General features: G+C 43.2%; 1 protein-coding gene across 4 annotated transcripts in view; it reads left to right on the forward strand.

Annotated features, from left to right (window-relative positions):
• The window catches only part of FOXN3 (forkhead box N3), a 209,612-nt gene that overhangs the window by 36,958 nt on the left and 157,727 nt on the right, over positions 1–14,927 (forward strand). The gene's annotated exons all lie outside the window — the stretch shown is intronic.

The following is a 14,927-nucleotide window of genomic DNA, read 5'->3' on the forward strand; positions in this document are numbered from 1 at the left end:
AGTGCAAACCACCTTCAGGACTTTTAGTAAAAAGTCCAGGGTCTTGGAGATCATCAGCTGCTACACGTAACACTGAGGATGGTTGTGTGTACCCTCAAGCTGAAAGCAGAGGATTTAACTAGAGGACAGACACAGGGAAAGCACATTTCTTTCCTTCAGCTGAGCAGTGGCCAAATGGTGACCCAGTGACTATACCTCTTGTCACCCCAATATGGCAGGAACTCTGATAGGGTTTAGCAGCACAATGGTATGTGCTGTTTTGATACTTCAACAGAGATAACAGAATGCCTAAATAAATCCTGTTTGATGCTTAAATAAGGATTTCATCCTGCTATGTCTGTAGTCAGATACCAAACAGAATTTATAATTCACTGTCCAAGAATTTGATCCTTTTAAAATTTTTTTTTGCATTCCAACTTGGAGTACTTTAACTAGGTAGTAATTATGGAAAGGAAATAAACAACATAGTCACATAATACTCATATGGAATAAAATTAGCAGATAATTAGATGTTGGAAACTGTGGACCTAGGAAGGTCCAGTTACTTCCTTAATACTGATGTTTAATTGGACATTAAAAAGTAGAGATTCTTGAATGTTCACTGCTTTCCTGTCATTAAAAACCAGTCAGACATGTGAGGATGCATGTCTCCAGTGCCTTGCTATGTGGCAACAGTTACAGGGTAAAACTACTTGAACACTCTGCCACTGTTGCCATATCTGGTGCTTAACAACTGTTAGCTGGGCCCAGCCAGGAGGCCACACTTCTAAGGCCAGAGCAGCTTTTAGACTACAGTTAAAACTTATGCTACTTTTACTAATCCTCCTCCTCGTAGTTTGAGTGACTGAAGCTGAGCCTAGCTGCAGGATGGATAAGGCTGCAGGAGGTTGGCTGAAGTGTGGTTCCCTCCTGGGTGCAGGCATGGGCCAGTGGTGGGAGCTGGGGACAGCTGTGAACACCAGGGAGAGAACCCAGGTGAGGGCAGCTCAGTGGTTGTTGGAAAGGGGAAAAGATAATTTTATTCTAGCAGCTAAAACCTTTTGTATTTTGGTTTCTTTTAGCAGCTATTTATCCAAAACATTTGGGAGAAAAGCTGTCTCTTTATTAAATATTTAACACCCTTGCCTTCAGCTGTGGGCTGAGAAAGCTCCCAATCCACATGTGAGTCACCAAGAACTCCTCCAACAGAAGCAGAGGAATTCCAGACTGGAGATTGCTAGAGGAAAAAAAAAAAGCTTGCTGATTTGGAAAAAGTCCAAAATGGTTCACATCTCTCATATATCATAAAATGAGCACTGCAATCAGTCTTCTGGGTGTGTGGACAAGGAGTCACGGAGTCCCAGATCTGAAGTGAAGACGCTCTCATAATGCTAGGGATCATCACACCCTGTATAAAACACATGAGAAGTACACCCAGTAACTGGTCTTTTATTAAAAGCTGTCTGCATTTGGATCCTGACATGTTGGAGGTGACAAGGTGTAGATCCCTGCTTCCTGTACTAGTTTGTTCCATTGGTGAATTAGTGCTAGTTTTAATCCATTCAGCTTTCACCTCCAGCCATCCATTAGCAGGCAAATCCAGGAGATCCATGATTTGGAGGTGACCTGCTCTCTCAGGATGACAGTCTGGGATTCGTATTCAGAGAGCATGAGTGCAGGCTCCTGCAAAAAGAGCATATGGCAACAAATGGTGCAATAAGAATGAGTTGTGATAACAAAAAAGATCACGGCTATCCCTAGCACTGCTGGTGGTGAGCACTGTACTTTCATGTGCTGTGCAGGCACGGAGCATGGGATCAACTCTTTATTTCTATGAAAGTGACAGGAACTGAATGAATAAAATAAGATGAAACTTTTTTGGCATGTTTCTCCCTTTGGCCAAATTATTTCATCAACATCCCAAAGAATTTTTCAGCTGCAGATGTTATGTCAGTCTCTGTCCCATAGCAAATTAGAGGCATCTCCAGCAGTTTTTACACCTCTTTCCACTGTGGACCACTTAATAATTTTTACTGGTGATGAGGGTTCCTCATACAGCAAACTTACACCTCCTGACAAGAGGTTTACTCCTCCCATTACTATTTGTAGATACTTAAATGGGGTTCACAGTATATAACAATATTTTTCACTGGTTGAAAACTACTGGTCTGTGACATTGAGACACACCATTTCTGTGCACTCTGAGATCACTCCTACAGGGAAAACACGGCCATTAAACATTTTTTTTAGGCCACGTGCTCTGAGTACTTTAAAAGGAACTTCTTGTAGTTAATGTGCCTAATTTTGATTTCAAAGCAGTGTTTCTATATTGCCTTGTTTTGAGCTTATTCCTGATTTAAAATTATGAAAGAAAGATCCTTTTTCTTCTGGCTCTTGAGCTTAGAAGTGCAAACCTTACAGCCTCACCACCTAGTCCTGCACGGTGCCTTATTGGAAGGTGAGGGGTGACACCAGTAGCACGTGTTAATAACATGTCCTCAATTAGACAGCGCTGACTAGCCAACATATTCTGGTACAAGTCACTTGGCTACCTTGACCAGGACTTCTGCCTTGTGCCGGTGGGACTTGCACAGCTACCTTTTGTGTGTGCCTGCTTTTTGGGTGGAAAGGGTTAACAAATACGACTCTTTCTGGCCTGTGCTGCGTTGCCCTATCTGGGAGGACTGAATGGGGTTGTCAAAAGTCAGTTTGAACATTAAAGACTGAAAGCGGTCAGATTTGATGTGCGTTCTGCAAAAAACTGGAGACAAGATGACCATGAGATGGTTTGTCCCAGCACTGTGGAAAATGTTAAGACTCTTTTTAAAACTCATTGACCAGATGTGCTGCAATGTGTACCTGGATCAACATGTGTGTGAGGACTCCTTACCAGGAGGAGCTGGTGTGGCCACCCACCTGTGCCTGAGCTGGCCAACACAGCTGGCAGCCCCATTCCCTATGCATTGCTCAGATTGCCCAATACTGCAATCGCCAGCTCTTTGATGAAAGGCGGGTTCATGTATCAGATTGTTGAGCATTAGGGATAGGGGATTAGATTTGCAGTGTAATCTTTCTGTAACATGCCTCTTGATCCAAAGGCTGTGCCTTATAAAAGAGCTCTTTTCTCTCTGACATTGGGGAGGCCTGCTCAGGGACAACTCTCTTCTACCTTCATTTGGAGATAGTAAGGCTGCTACTGACCTGATGCTTGTGAAGGTCACAGCTGCACCAGGCAAAATTAGTTCTGTGCAGGACAGTTAAGTAGATTGGATTTTCTCAGTTGTAGCTGATTTGCTTTCATCTGGCTTCCTCTTGCAAAACCACTTAAATTCCATTCCCCTCTGCCCCCCACTGCCTATTTATGGGAAAAGACTGGAAGGGGGATATTCCTGCCTGGGGTCCAATTCTGCTTCAAGCCCTATTATATCTTTCCAGGAGAGTGTCTACAGAGGCGCTGGGGCAGGCTGTATAATCACTCTGGAGCCTCGGGTTATATTTCATCCCATCATGAATGTTGTAGGGCCAGTCGGACTGGTCCTCCCCTGTGCCAGCTGACTGCAGCTTTGCACTGTCTGCTTTGGATCAAAACCCTTCTGGGACCCTTTTGCAGATTCCTGGTGTTGCTGCAATTTTAACTGAGCCTCTTTCCAGCTTTGTTTCTGGAGCCTGATGAAGCCAGTTAATCTGGATCAAAATGCATCAAAGCCCATGTCTTCTAATCAAGGAAAAAAACTTCTGATTTGAGTAGCAGATTTGGCTGGTTATGTTCTGGCCACTAGGAAACCTGTCAGCTACCTGGCTGTGCTGGCAAAACATGACATATGGTTGTGCGTGGGAAGCCTGTTCCTTGTGAGCACGGTGAGGTACAAGAGGGAGAGTGGTTTTCACCCGGCTGCATTTTACTTCAATGACTTTGCCAACAGAATATAATTATGGTGGATCTTTGCCTGCTTCCTCAGGTTGCAAAGCAACCACCAATGGAAAAGACCTCATGTTTCTAGGCATCCTCCTGTTCTCAATCCCTTTTATTTTAAGGTGTAGTGAAACCTAGAGTCTGCAGAAATTGTTGCCTGGTGCGTTTGTGGCAGACAGCTGACAGAGTGCAGGCTCTGCGACACTGATGATAGACTGTATGATCCCAGTTCATCTCCATGGTGTGAATGGGGAAAATTCATGGGTAGATTTGCTTGAGGGCCTGGCAGGGGCAATGTGGTGTGTAAAGGGGATATTTCCTTCTTTGCAAAGTCACCTTCAGCCTATCAAAAATATTTGCTACTTGGGACTGTATAGAAAAAGGTAGTATGGAGATAATTGAAGGAAAGGGGAGCTATTCTGTGGTATGTTCCTACCTCCCCAGAACTGTAGCTGATCAGAGTTTAAAAGAGATGAGCTTTAATTTCTCCCAGAGCTTCATGGCTCTCCTCTCTGGATACCAGAACAGGGCTGGCAGCACTTCTAGGTCCTGAGGAGTAGGACCTCAGCTGGCCTGAGGGAATGAGAGGACCAGGTCTGTCCCCCAGTCCATGTGTGCCAAGCAGGTCCCCTTGACCTGGTTGCTCTGATCAGCTGTATTAACACAGAGCCTGTGTAACTCTGGGACTGTGGCATTCTGCAGACTGGCCTGGAACTGATGCTGGAATGTCCTAGTGTAGAAACTGTTGGAAAAGAGAAGAACTAAAACAAGATTTTTGTATTTAATTTTCTTTTCTAAAAGCTTTGCCAACTACCCTTGTCCTGTACTGCACTGAAAACATATAATAATTCCCATTTGTCTCTGGCATTTTCTCTTGCTTTTTATTGGTTTCTCCTCTGATGTTGTGACAATATGTCCTGTGCTGGATTACAGGTATAAATACTGCTTTGGGGTTGGGCTTTTTAGTCAACATGCATTTGGGAAAGGTGTAAGCAGCTGTCAAGGGGACAATGTGCAGCCTGTGAGCATGCAGTAGTTGGAAACATCAGCATCCTTTGTGTCTATGTTTCAGAATAAGTCTGAGGCATGAGGATTTTAGGTTTTCTATTCAGACAGGAATATGAAGTAATAACATTAGGAATATGAAGTATTTGACAGTTCTCTTATATTTACTCTTTTAATGTCAAAATGTGTCACATCTGGTATTAATTGGTGGAAAATTATGGCTCTAATTTACCAATTTGATTGTCTGGGAAAACTGAAGAGAGTGTAACATAATAAATGAATGCTTATTAATCTTTAAAATTTGTCTGTTTACTGTCTGCTAAAACGCCCTGTTATGTGGTGCTGTGAGCGGCTTTCTGGAAATGCGGTTATTCGTGGAGAGGAATTACTGCCTGGGAGGGCCATGGCCAAAGTGGTTCAGAGTCACTGAGGGGAGGCTGTGGCCTGCAAAAGTCCTGGGCCACTGATGGCTTAGACACCTACGTGAAGGAGGGTTTCCTCCAGGGAGGAAGGAGGCTGCCATTCCTTAATAACCCTGTGGGGGTGTAGGCACAGTGTCCCCATTCCCTTGTGCCTGCCAGCCTGTTCCATGCTGTCCTGGCTGTGGGGCAGGAGGAGCAGCACGTGGACATGGCCTTTGCTCTTCTCTTTCCCTTCACCTGCGGCTGTTACCTCGCTGTGGGTTTCTTAGTCCAGGGCACAGGCTACTGCTTCATTGAGGCCCAACACAAATAAACATATTTGTCCGCAGTAATTGTTTTAATCATTGTTAATGAACATTAATTTCCAACCAGAGCTCTCCAAGAGCCTGGATTTTTTCACACTTGCTGACACAGGAGCATAGCAAAAGAAGTTGGGTTGTTCTTCCTGGGGTTGCAGAGGAGCAGTTTGTCTCGCCTGCAGTGTGTGCATCGAGCCCAGAGCGTGGATACACTTTGGCAAGGCACTGTCACTCTGTCCTGACAAGCCCAGCTCTGAGGAGACAGGCCTCCACTGCCTCTGCAACCAACAGGCAGGCAAGGCAGAGGAAGCTGATGGCAGCACACTGTTACTTGGGTCCTGTGTGTGGATGGTGACAGGCTCAATAGCTTTTCTATCAAAAGACACCCATGTGTTTGCGAAAATACATTTTTGGAGGATCAAATACCAGGTGCTTATTTTAGTAGCAGAAAGCCTGAAACATGCCAACTCTGGAATAAGCTGATTCTGAAAGCTGACATATTCTGTATGATTATTCCAGTATACGCCATCTGTCACTAGCATATCCAAATATTTATGTATTTTGATTATTATAACTGTTACGAGGGTACTGAAGCTCATAAATAATTTCATTTTCAGCAATCATTTTATTACTCTTCCATGGTTTGGTAATGACATTTTACATGTGCCTGCTCAGACTCTGACACAAGGAAAAGTAACAGTATGGCTATGCAATTGACAGCCTTCTCACAGAAAGCCTGTGGCCGGAGCATGCCTGAGTCCGTGTCCTGCCTGGGTCTGTGCCAGTTGCACTCCCTTCATCTCCTTGGGCTTCAGACTGCGCTGCGCTTTCATTCAGCTCCATCCTGCCTCGTCAAGTGACTGCGCTTAGACTGGCAAATGATATAATATGACTAATTATGTTTAATGCAGATAATATCTTATAATCAAAATAAAGAGTGGATTGCAAACAGATCCTTAAAGGGCACCAGGCGTAGAATTGACGCTGTATTTATTACCAATAACATCGCTGAAGTGCTAACAGCTGCTCGGCTCCAGCAAGTGCGGCCCCTTTGTGGAGTTTTCCAGAAGAAGAGCTAAGTGTATCAGAAGCACATTACTGCTGATAATAGTAATTAGTTCAGTAGAGCTCAAAATGTTTTGTAAAATATTATTATCTTGATTTTGCTACTCTGCAAACCGTGGCAGAGAAACAGCCTCCTTGGCTCAGAGGAGTCACTGCTGTCTGTGGGGATGGCCTTGGCTCTAGTGCAGGGCTGCTGCCCTCTCCTTGGACAATATTGCTGTCTCCAGCTGAGTCTAGAAATCTAAGGGATGTGCCTACCCTATCTCTGCCTTCATTTTCACCAGCGTTAGCAAAGAGACTTCTGTAGATGGAGGAGTGCGCTGATGTGGAAGCAGATTTGGGTGTTAGATTTTTGAAAAGCCATTGTTAAGCTGAAAAAGGAAACCACAAGCTATAAAGGTTGACAGAGCTCCTCTGTAAGGGACTCTTATTTTGCTGTGTACATTTTTTCTCTTGCTTACTAAAGGGATAAAGTGCAATCTAGGTTTCAGAGAGAGATGGCTGATTAATCTGTCTGCCAGGTACATATGGAAATAAATTAGCAAACAGTGCATCTGGGATTAGACTACAGCAGAGATGATAAATTATTGCCATCTTCCATGGCTGTATTACTGAAGCTTCACTGGGCTCCTAGTACTCAGTTATTTGCTATTCACATGGTATTACCATGGCTGTGGGATGGAAAGCCTCTGTATTTGATGCAATTTTCCATGATATGCTAGTTTGAGAGCTAATCTGGCCAGACCTGTAAGGATATGCTGTATACTTAGATTTAAGTAAAAGCAAAGAGATTTGATTTGGTTCTTCTGCTCTGCATGAAATTCTGCTGTTTTCTGAGTACAGGAATGCTCAGGAAGGAGAAAGGCAAGGAACTGAAAGAGGTTTTTCCACTATCTGCAGTCACCCTCCACCCTTTATCCCAAAGAGCAGAGTTATTTATCTATGCTAACACGAAGTTATGCTCTCTGAAGGAGAGCATTCTCTGGCCTAAACCTCTCCCACACTCCTGGCTTGACCCAGATGTAGTTCTACAACAACTTGCACAACTCCATCTTATCTCTGAGATCAAGAGTGAAACACCACGAGGGCAGGTGGTATTTGCATCGAATGCTGATACAGACTTCTCAGCTGTGTCTCTGCTTCTGCTGCATTTTTCACGTCTGTTGAAACTGATGTGTAGCTGATGGGCTGGCAGCTGAGACGTACCAGCAATGCCTACAACAGGACATGCAAGTGGAGTAAAGGTGACAGCAGACACGTGGTGTACTGCCTTTCTGGAGGAAGAAAGGGTCATGCAGAAGTTCTCATCAAGTCTGTGGCACACAGCTGTGGTGCAGAGGTGTCAGATCCTGTGGCACACTAGGGAGCTGTGGGAGTGGTGGCAATGTTGCTGGAAAAGCTGCAGCTGGGCTTTTAACAGGAGTTTGCAGCCTGGTGTGGAGACCTGGTGTCTCCAGGTTGACCTGCATGGGCCTTCCAGGTCTCTCAAAACCAGTGCTCGTGTAGGGAGCTGTGCTGGGGACTGCTCCTGCAGGCTGACTCTGGGGCACAGGGAGGACACGAGCAGGACAGGATTCTTGTAGAGCTGCTGGGTGCTGGTTGCTATTCAGCTCCCACCTGTGGCACTGGTGAGTGGACGTGAGCCTGGGGCACAGGGCACAGAGCCTGTGCTGCACGTGTCTGCTGCACCTTCAGGCTGGGCAAGGTGCAGTGCTGGGCTTGAGGGGCAGCTACTGGGTGACTGTGGCCACTGGATTTCTTCTCCAGCCACTTCTTGCAGTTTGTGAGTCAAGCACAATTAGGATGTGTGTGTTTATAATTGAGTAAGGCTAACGAGAACAGTGCCTTTCATTACAAGATGCATGGGTGGGTGCTGAGCTGTAAATCTGAGCTAGCGAGGACTCTGAGAGCTCTGTTCAATTAATCCAAACACTGAAATGTTTACTAGAAATAGATTTATTTTCCAGTGACTTCATTTGCAAATTTTGGTTAACAACAACAGTTTACTCCTAATACGATCATGTCAAGCAGCAAGTGGGACTTACTGTTGTTCCTGGCCTTTCCCACAAAGTGTTTTGAGCAGAATGTGGAGTGAGTCAAAGGAAGCACTGGCTGATGGATGAACAGATTGCAGCACAGCCATCTATTCTATTGCGCACTTCCAGGGAAACCTCAGCAAATTAGATGTGCGGTTTTTAACTATATGGAGAAAACTAAAGAAATTACATTATGAATGAAAAATTAGGTGTAAATGTCTACTGTCTCATAAGCAATTCAGGAATAACTCCCTCTAAAATATTCTGGTTTATGCATGCATTTAATTTGTGCTCTGAAAGCAAAATAAAGTTCCAAAGATAAAACAGTCTAATAATGATTTATGTAAATTTATTTGAACAGAACAATGATGTAGTTGCCTATAGTAAATAGTTTGGAATGTGAAATGATATTTACCAACTGCTTCTCTCTATATGAATACAATAGATGATAGGGGAAGCTACATGAAGAAAACATAATTTTACATTTAAAAGGGACTCTGATGCCATGTTTAGTGAGCAGGACAGCCAGCCGAACAGATTGCTGAGTGTCTGATAAAATAATCTCTAGCTTGATTCTTCCTAGGCTATTTATAGCACATATTTAATTTAAAATTTAGGTATGTGCTGCAGATGACCCTAACAATCATACCCGGGCCATATATGATAATACAAATAGTTTGCCTCATATTGCACATTTGCCAAAATCTCAATTTGCTTTGCATGCAGAAAATCAGTCTCCGTATCCCCAAAATATGGCTGAAAATAGGAAAACAATTGTAGTCCCCAGCTGCTACGGGCATATGGGGCCAAATTTATCCCATCTGTTGAAGGTTATGGAGTTCCGCCAGGGATGACTTTGATCCTGCATGTCTAGCAAAGTGGAACCAATATGTCAATATAAGACGTCTTGCTACTTCTGATGTTCTCCCAATAAAACATCATCATTCAAAGTGGCATGAATTTCCCAAGTGCCTAAGTCACAAACACTGTCATGGGGGATATTTCAGAAGTGCTCTGATTCTTGCTGTGTTGATGTTAAAGCAGTGAACAGCAAATTGGCTTTTTCCTCAATGAGGGCTCGAGCCTAGGGGCTGCTGGTGGAAGTGAATGTGTATCTGCCCCAGGCACAGAAACCAAGGGCTGTTTGAAACATTTTTAGCAAAACACTGCAGAACAGAAAGCTGTTTCTGCATTCAGGTATTGCAAAGCACGTTTCACTTGAAAAGCTTTTTTGAACCAGGAATGATAGTGCCATGTAGAAATAGTAGGGTTATTTACTGTGTTTGCTTTGGTTTATCAGGGCATCTCTGGATGCCTGGTGATGGGCAGACCCACAAAGTCTGCATTTGGCTTCAGCCATTTACAAGTTTAAGAGGCATTTGAATCCCTTGATTTGAACAGGCTAATTTCCTAGTCCCCAGCAGGACTTACTCTCTTGGGGGGCTAGAAAGATTAAAGTAAAACAATGCTTGTCATCTGATTAGGGTTCTGGTGACATATTTTTGCAGTTAAGTTCCTTCCTGGCTTATTCTGGACAGGTTCTAAGAGTCATGTGTAGGAAAGCTATGTGTTCTGCTCAGGACCTCACTGGTGGCAACAGAATGGTTTTTCCAGCATGAAGCTCATTTATTAAAGGCAGTAATGAACAGAAAGTGACTCTCTTTGGTCTCATGCTTACAATAAGGCTGTTCTTTTGGGCCCTCCATGTATATCTGAGCAAGACTGGGAAAATCATATAAGTGCTGGCATAAGATGCCTGCAAATTAGAATCTCAGACCGAGCTGGTGTTTATTTCAGTAATGCTACATTGGACTCCGTAAAAGGCAGATCTTGATAAACACTGTTCCTTAGCATAGGTGACAAAATTTTACATAAAGTCATCCTGAAAGATGATTGTAGAGTTTAAAATGTGACTGCAGACATTTATAATCAAATTACTTTGCCCCCATTCGGTATATAGTACCTTACAAAGAGGACTTTGGCTGTGGACAGAGCCACTTCAGTCTCTGTTCAGAAAGCACATAGGCACTGTTATCCTGGAGTGAAGAGGTATGAAAGTACAGTGGACTTGCCCCACAAGCAGCAAATGGAAGATCATCTATTTTGCTCTATTTATTCCTTTGTGATCACTCTCTTCTCCCTGGGGCTTTCTCATCTACACACTCTGCATTACTTATGGACTGCTAAGCCAAATCTCCAAAGTCGTCTGAGAAAACCTGACAGGTTCAGTTTCGAATCTCGATCAATGCTGCACTTCCCTCCAAACCAGAATTAGCCCCTGGAAACTGGGGTGAAGGCATATATGCCTTTTGTTTGGCTCTTTGGGAAGCCATTCCTTTGCTGCAGCAGATGAAAATCAGGGAGATCACCAGATCATTTGCTGAGATGGCACATCTTCCTCCAGAAATATGTGGTTAATTTTAATAGCTCAACTATTTAATGTGCCAGGTTATAGCTAACACTGTCTATTACTTGTAATGAGCTAAACTGGGACATCTCTGTCACTTGAGGGTGCTACAGCTGAAAGGAGGGTTTCATAAGAAGCTCTTGATCTGTCAGTGGCGACCACAGCTCTCGCATCTTCAGCTGAGATAAAAGCACTGTTTGCTTAACAGGATTGAATTTTCCTCAAAGAAATAATTGAAACAATAGAAGAATAATCCAAACCTGTGCTGAGCATTAGCAGATGAGCTGGTTTAAAATCGATCCATTTGGAAAGGAAGTAATGTGCAGATTGGTCAAGGTAATGATGGTATCAGATGAGAAAATGGACACAAGGGTGGAGAAAGCTTGTGAGGGATATAGTGTCACCTAAAAGCTTTGCAGAAGTGCTTTTATTACCCTGAATCAGCTTGGTTTTGCACTGACACTTAGCTGTTTGCAAAGAATTATACCTGCTTCTGAGATAAATACATCTGGCTGTGAACTCTTAACCCCTCTTTTTCAGGCCCCTTTTGGGTAGTGGCCGTAGAGAACGATGATGCTTTCAATTTTTCCAAATACAGAGTTAGAGAAAACGGGGTGCAAAACTATGGTACATAATTTACTAGTGAGAAGAACACTTCAGGAAAATTAGAGTCATTATTGAATGTAATGAAACCTGACAAATTAGAGTTTCATAGGCCCTCCCTGAGATTAGCGTGATCCATTAAACATGCTCTCTGACTGCTAAATGGCGTTGTCCCATTTCTCCATAAGAAGTTGAGAAATTCTGAGGTAACTCTGGCTAACAGCTGATTGAAAGCACCCAATCAAGAGCTCCTTAAAGTAAGAGGAGAAATTATCCTGATTAACATTATTTCCAAGAAGGTAGTCTCTAAGTAGGCTGTAAATTGTGTTAGAAGCATTTGGGTATTGCAGGGAAGGCTGAATTTGACACTGAAGTGGCCACAAAGTAATGTACGAAGTGGAGTGATCAAGGGAAGAACATTTTGTTGATTGTGGTGGGAAAATGGAATTATTCTCCGTTGCATTGCTATTCAGAATATGTACATTAAAGTGAGTGATACACAGTTTAAAAGAAGAGCAAGCAAATACAAAGAGCAGAAAAAGCCTCTTTCACAAATCCTTCTTGCCTCATTATTTATATCTTAAGATTGTTTTCACAGGGCTGGTCATGAATGCCTTATCCATTATGCAAAGACATCCCAGTGATGCAAACTAAATCAATACAATAGTATTCCTTAAAATAATTGCTTTTTCCTTGACTGATTCTACATTAAAAGCAACCTTTAAGTGACAGCCATTAACATGAGACCTGGTCACTGGTACTGACTGAGCTTCATGAGATAAATGGTGAAGTGTCTGTGTGATAGAGTTGGTACTGGATTTCACAACAAAGCCTTGAAACTGGGAGTTAGTGAGAGAGTGCATAGGTGCCAGTTTGGGATAAAGGGTCTTTATCTTGTGGAAGAGGTAGCACATGGATGTCCTCGAGTGCCTGGTGCTTCAGGGACCACATTAAGCTTTCTTTAGCAGAGGAGAGGCTGTGGTTGATGTAGTTGAACACAGTAACATTCCAGCCTAGATTGGCCTCTCCATTGGTAAATTGACCCAAAATCCAAATCTCACATCTAAAAATGCTGTATAGCATATATGTACTGGAGTGATGAATCTTGCGGTTTAGTTTTGCTTGTTCCATGTCTTGGTCAAACCCATCTCCCATCCCACATCCCAGTTTGGGAGGTGCTGCACACTGCCAGGCACACAGTCCATAGTGTCTTTCAGAAGCTTCCAGTGCAGTGATGCATGACACTGAAATGTAGTAGAAATTAAAGTCTGGAATAATGGCAGGCATTAATAGATATTTCTGATATTTCTGCACCAAATATTTAAGTGAAATGCTAAATGGCAAGTTAAAAGAGACACATGACTAAAATTTAATGCTAAGGGCTGGCTACTATGATAATGTCATCTTATTTCATAACATCCTCAAAACTGACCAAAACTGATCTAGAAGACTGATTTGTGGGTTTTTTTTCCAGGATCACTTATTAAAAATGGCTCAGCTATTGGTGCTTTGGGTGGTGTTTCAGCCAGAGCAATGGGTACTCGTACAATGTTAAAGTGCCAGCATGGCATGTGAAGAAGAATTGTAGGAAGAAACTTTGAAAGGTTGGAAAGAAAAACAATCACTTGAAATACAAATAAGATTCCTGTAATCTTACCTCAGCCTAGAAGGAGTCTATCAGCATGGCTCGTGTGGTGCAGAGGAAAACATGATGAATGTGAACATAGTCCTTGAGAAGTTAAATGTATTCCCCCCTAATCTAACTGCTTATAAACATTTATAATGCCCATCCCTGTAATATCTGAGCTCTGTTTGACATTGTGTTTCAGGAGTGGCAGCTCATGCCTGCTGTCAAGAGGAGATCTTTAAAGAAGATCTCTTTTGGTTATGATGTAGCTTATACATAAAACTATTTATGGTAACTGCTTACATGCATCCTCTTCCAAAAGATAAAGCACTCGAGGGCAGGCTGAATGCCTGCTACCTTCTCATCTCCCTGATGTTCATTATAAACCAAGAAGACAAGTTTTTTAAAAGCCATTCAGATGTTTTGTGCCGTAACTTTCTCTAGTAGATATATTCCTATTGATTGCAATGAAACACACAGGGTAGAAGAGAACAGATCAATTGAAAAGTAAAGTTAAGACAGCAAGCACACTTCTTTTCCACTTACAGTAATGGAGGCAGTTAGGGCTGGATCTATCCCAGGTGTAATGCTGCCGAAGTCAATGAAGTAGTACCAGCGATGAATTTGGCTCCCAGTGTTCTGTTTTGACCTTTTCAGAAGGTTGCTCTGCAGGAGTGAAACTATTAAATACAGCCAGCAATACCTTAAGTTGAAATATAGAAAAGGCAAAGCTAGTGTGCATAGCACCTTTTTCATTAAGGAAGAGGCCTGGCTTTTATAGAGTAAGGGGAAAAGAATTGATTCCAGATAAGTGCTGAAGTTAGTCTCAGGTTTCCCTGGTGAATAACAATCCCAAGTTGCCCTGACACTTGAATATCTCTGCATTTGTGCATGGCTGTCTGGAAGGGGCTGCATTGTCTTTCTGTACACCTGGGCATCAGAATGGGTTTGAGTTGGATATCAGAGCCTGCAGAGACACTATTAATCTACTCACCAATGATCCATGTAAACCAGCTGAACATACCTCTTCATTCAAGATCAAAGGTCCTGAAATTGCCTGGCAGTGCTCAGTGTGACAATCTTTATTAGCTGGTATGCTTGGATTTCAGTAGACACCACAGCTTCTTCACACACTGCAATCGTCTCAGGAAGGCAGGGACTAGCACTGTGAGTTTGGAGTACTTGCAGTTTCAAACCATTGTTTTACATCTTTGGGTGCACTAATCTTGGCTAAGAGAGAGCAGCATGTTCTGTGGCAACTGACAGACAGCAGTGCAGTTGAGAATGGTCCCTCCTACTGCATTGCCCTCCACTGAAATCCCCAGTGGACTCTTGAGAGCAACAACAGTGAGCACTGTCCACAGGGACAGCGGCTTTGCTAACAAGGATGGAGATGGAAAAGCTGTGGCTCCTCTTCAGATAGCTGAATTAGCAAGGATGGCAGAAGCCCACAAAGGGGTATTAGAGGTGTGCTGTAGGAGGTCCCTTTGCCTGCAGTGGGATCAGGGCAGCTGAAGCAAAAACACTGGTGCTGTTGCTGTGGAAGGGAGAGCCCAGAGACGTGTCACACT

This window comes from Vidua macroura, chromosome 6 (genome assembly GCF_024509145.1).
Source record: "Vidua macroura isolate BioBank_ID:100142 chromosome 6, ASM2450914v1, whole genome shotgun sequence".
Classification (NCBI taxonomy): domain Eukaryota; kingdom Metazoa; phylum Chordata; class Aves; order Passeriformes; family Viduidae; genus Vidua; species Vidua macroura.